Below are 5,000 nucleotides of genomic sequence, written 5' to 3' on the forward strand. Positions count from 1 at the left end.
ACGACCCAAGCTTTCCGAGCAATCCACCATCTCAACCTTCTTTGTTGCCTAACTCGGAAACAGAAGAAGAACTTCGGCTTCAAAGAAGATTATATAGCACAGACTGGTGTGAATGTGGCAATTGTCGTGTCATGCCAACTGCAAGAGAGTGTGTATGCTGCCAAGAAATCGCAAATGTAAAGGAAAACATTGAGGAGGGTTCAGTCTGCATTACTCAATCGACCATTTTTAAAAACATGGTCGTGGACAGGATGAATACTACTATTATATTGACGATTATCCACCAATCGACATCTCGTGCACCAAATGCTGATGACAATAGGTATTAATTTTAAAATAAACAGTTTTACAAATTACTCTGATGATCAATTAGTATCCTGTATACCGTATATACTCGAGTATAGGCCGACCCGAATATAAGCCGAGGCCCCCAATTTACCCCCAAAAAACTGAAAAACTTATTGACTCGTGTATAAGACGAGGGTGAGACAAGGCTGTCCATCCCTGTGTGTCCGTCCATCCCTGTGTGTGTGTCCGTCCATCCATCCCTGTGTGTGTGTCCATCCATCCATCCATCCCTGTATGTCTGTCCGTCCATCCATCCATCCATCCCTGTGTGTGTATCCATCCATCCATCCCTGTGTGTGTGTGTCCATCCATCCATCCCTGTGTGTGTGTCCGTGCAGCCTTGTGTGTGTGTCCAGCCTACCTGTGTCCCGAGCCTCCGTCCCGAGCCTCCGTCCTGAGCCGCCGTCGTCCCGAGCCTCCTCCGTCCCGAGCCGTCGTCCCGAGCCTCCGTCGTCCCGTGCCTCCTCCGTCCCGTGCCGTGCCGAGCCGAGCCTCCGTCCTTCCAGGATCGCCGCTCTTCTCGGCGGCCATTCTACAATTCAAAAGCCGCGCCTCCGCCTGTGATAGGCGGAACAGTCAATTTCCCAGCAGCCTGTGTTCCGCCTATCACGGACATCCTCTCATCCTCGTCCGTAGTACGAGGATGAGCGGATGTCCGTGATAGGCGGAACACTGACTGCTGGGAAATTGAGTGTTCCGCCTATCACAGGCGGAGGCGGAGGCGCGGCTTTTGAATTGTAGAATGTCCGCCGTCTGTCTGCTCGATACGCTGATCGGGCAGTCAGACGGCGATGACTCGAGTATAAGCCGAGGGGGGCACTTTCAGCCTCAAAAAAGAGGCTGAAAATCTCGGCTTATACTCGAGTATATACGGTACAAATTATCTATCTGTGTAAAATTTTAGGTAAAGTATATAAAAATAATATTGTCTTTAATCTATTTATTTTATTGATTACAGAAATTTGAGGAAAACTTCTTATAAAGCGTTCACTGCATGGATACACGGATATCTGGGCAAGGGTAATCGAAGACCCATACCTTCCTGTGCCGTTCATGCAGTAAGAGCAGCATTTCCAGACCCAGATGGTGAATATGTTGGTTTTAAATTTTCTAATGATTATGACGCTGGAGACATGGCCTTGGAATTTTAGTTTTTTTAAAAATATTAAACTTAATTTACCAATACATTTTTGTTAATAAACTTTTTCATTTGAATGTGCGATGTTATTTGAGAAGTGCTTTAATAAAAATTTTGAAAACTTCATTGATTGTTTTTTATTTTTAATTTTTCTAATTCTGGTCTACTTATTAATTTTATCAATCTTTTTTTATTTAAATATAATAGTAAGACATGTTAGAGGAATATAAATTTTCTTTTTTTTTTTAATGTCTTAAAAAAATTAATTGGTTACCAATGCAAATTTTAATTGGAAAAAGAATAAAAATATATTAGTATATCATTTTAATGGCAAAGTATCGAAGGTGAAAAAATTATATTTTTAATGATTAAATCATCTTTTATTATTTAGAAGATTAATCAATTTTTTCGTAACTAATTGACGTTTTCAAAACCTTTTCGAATGTAAATTTTCCTAATAATTGTCCAGCATAAGAAAAAAAGTACATTATTTATATATGTTATATAGAATGTTAGTTTTTTTTAAATCAAATATACCTTTTAGATAAATGTAATACTAACCTTTAAAAAAAAAACATACCTTAATACAAAATCAATATCTTTTGCACAAAATGATCAGGCATAAATATATCTATTACATAGTCTCAAAAAAGTAAAAAGAAAAAACACTAAATATTAGTTTTTATCACATACCTTCATGACATAGATTCTTCGTCCACAAGTAAAGGGAAACGTGACATGTGTTTGGACACTGCATCTTTTTTTAATGGTCTTTCAGAAGAAGCTATGTTGGCTGGCAGCAGCTCGTCTTTTGACTTCCACGTAGGTTTTATTTTTCCAGCGGCCACACTCACTATAGTGCACATTATTTTTGAAAAATGCTTGTGGCTTACGGCATCATAGATTTTCCGAACTATCCATTTTTTTCGTGAACGTGGGTGCTCTAAAGCAGTTCTTTTCGTGCCCAGCTCTTCAGTTCTCTTGTTCTGTCTGTGAACAATAGCTTGCGATCGACCAACATTGTGGTTGTGGGAAAGAATGGCCAGCTTTGTTCGAGCCTCCATGGAGTTCATACGATAATGTAATCGCTTGCTCCTATATTTTAAAACACTAGAATGGAATGTTTCAATGGCGCCAGTGCGACAATAGAGCACCAAATGAGGCACATCATTTTTTAATTGATTAGACGTCACTAAGTCTTCAAGTGCAGTAAATGCTGCGCTTGGTTTTTTTAACCATTGCACCTGATTATCTGTGCCCGATATTGTAGTGTGCTGACAGCACATTTTTTTGCCATCCTCCTCCCACTCATGGATATTGCGAACATGGTACAGAAGGGATGTCCAAGTTCTCCAAAAAATGTCGGTTTCGCCTAAACTGTGCCTACTGCACCAGTAAAAGTGGTTGACAACCGCAGCTATCCAAAACTGTAAGTCCTTACAAGTTGATCTCTTGCTGGCCTCTATTAATTTTTTTTTCAAAGATTTTACATAGTGCCACAAATCATATTGATGACAAATATGACTGTATTCTTCTCGCATTTTTTTCTTTATGCCCACGTGTCGATCAGTTCCTAGAATCTGAACATCATATTTCTCTTCGATAATGCGATCCAGGCAATTCTGAAAAGCCATTTTTTCCATCGCTACGGACGACGTGGCTTGCGAGACTTGAACTGTTTCGAAATCTATGATGAGTTCAGATTCAAGTTCCATCATAGTGTAAGTGCAGTATTTGGCACTGAACCCTGGACTATCGCATTGTCCATCGCCTACTAAAAAAAGAGAATTGCTTTTTAATGTGGATTTTAGGTTATTTTTTTCCTCAAGCCAGGAATGATCAATTCCACCATATATAAATTTTTTTAAATATTTGTGATAGGTTGTTTTAGAAAAAAAGGGAATCTTACACAAATCCATCATTTCCTTTACTGTTGTAAAGGATGATCCACTGCAAGTAATAGCAGCCCCAATAATGACATTTCCGGCAGCGAAATTGGCTATTTTGGGTTGACTTTCCCATATTAGATTATGGTGTTTTTCTTTACATGTTCCATAAATTTTTAATAAGCTGCCAACGGTCGCTTTATCTAATTTTATTAGTTGCTCAAAACATTGATCGTTGGGGCAACGAATATGCCCAAATAATCGATCTAAACAGGATTCAAAAACTATAAATTTCCTTTCTTCAAGAAATCCTGATTCGTTGGGAGGTATAACTATGAGAGGATCTGTGGTAAAGCTACTTTCTGCTTGAGAAATATCTGTTTGTGAAATTGCAGAGAAATCAGGGGCATAGGTTTCATCTAGTGTTGTATTTACATCGAATGAGGTATCGATTTGTTCATTTGTCTCCATATTCTCTGTACAATCGTTTTTGGGATAAATGCAATCGTCAATTGAACTCAGTGTTTCGGCAACATCTGAAATGGGCATCTGAACAACTCTTTGTTCAGCAGATACTAAAATTTGTGATGCGCTGGTCCCAGCTTGTGCCAAGTCATCATCAAACTGTGCAACAGCACACTTTATCGGCGTCAACTCCAAATCTGAAATATCCTTTGTTGTTTTTCTTTTTGAGGGTGTGGATTTCATTAATTCTGGATCAACGATGGGACAAAAAATTGAGTAATCGTGATCATGATAAGTGTCACGGTAGCTGGCATGAAATCCGTACGACTTCTCAGAAAGAGAATAAGTAGATTCTTCTTCATCTGTCTGGGTAGCCACCTCAACTTTTGTTACCTCGTTTACCAGGACAGATTTGAAACATTGGCATCTCCTTGGAGTCTCCCTCTTTTTTGTGATGTGCATAGTTCTGTCTTCAGGAAAAAAAGACGGAACAGCATTGTGTTTTAAAAGTGTGGCTTTTTTTTTAATTTCATATGACTCTGCTGAAAAATGGGCAGAGCACATCCTGAAACGATCTCCGTTTTTGTCGTTAAATATTTCATCGGCTGCAAAAGTTAGTTCCTCATCTTTGAAAATAGATGGTGCTAGCCATTGTTTTATCATTTCCAATTCTTTTGGAAATTTGTGCAATTTTACATCGTGACTTTTATTTTTTACGCCTGTCCTATGTGGACATGCATTAAAAATGCACTTTGGCATTGTAATGTAATCTGAAAAAAAAGACAGTAAATATTTGTAAAAAAAATTAAATCAGATTAAAATTTAAATCATGCAAAATATCAAAAGTTATTGATGTTTTTATTAAATTTATATATTACAAAAATGTATACAAAAAGACTTATTTTATTAAATTTGAACGGATGTCATTAGACACAGCCGATCACATGTTTAAAGTGCCGTGCAACCTTCTCTGAAGGAAGTTATTTGTTTTGACATGTCTGAAAAAAAGTAGTGCCAGAGCTGCTGCGTACGCTAATGCTGGCTAGTCATGTTAGCGCGTAACAGAACAATAAATGCTGCAAGCTTCTTTGACTGTGGGCGGGCGTCTACAGCTTTAATTTTTATTAACATCTATAATTTTTAATATATTTACTGTTTACATG

General features: G+C 38.1%; 1 long non-coding RNA gene across 1 annotated transcript in view; it reads left to right on the top strand.

Moving 5' to 3' along the window:
• LOC143976124 (uncharacterized) overlaps window positions 1-458 on the top strand; it is a 1,692-nt gene extending 1,234 nt beyond the window's left edge. The window contains exon 3 of the long non-coding RNA XR_013272525.1: window positions 1-458. This exon is cut by the window's left edge and continues 49 nt beyond it. This is a non-coding gene — a long non-coding RNA (uncharacterized LOC143976124).
• Window positions 459-5,000: the final 4,542 nt, after the last annotated feature.

Source organism: Lithobates pipiens, unplaced genomic scaffold, assembly GCF_037356315.1.
Source record: "Lithobates pipiens isolate NorthernLeopardFrog02 unplaced genomic scaffold, aLitPip1_a1.2 Scaffold_13, whole genome shotgun sequence".
In the NCBI taxonomy this organism is placed as follows: Eukaryota; Metazoa; Chordata; class Amphibia; order Anura; family Ranidae; genus Lithobates; species Lithobates pipiens.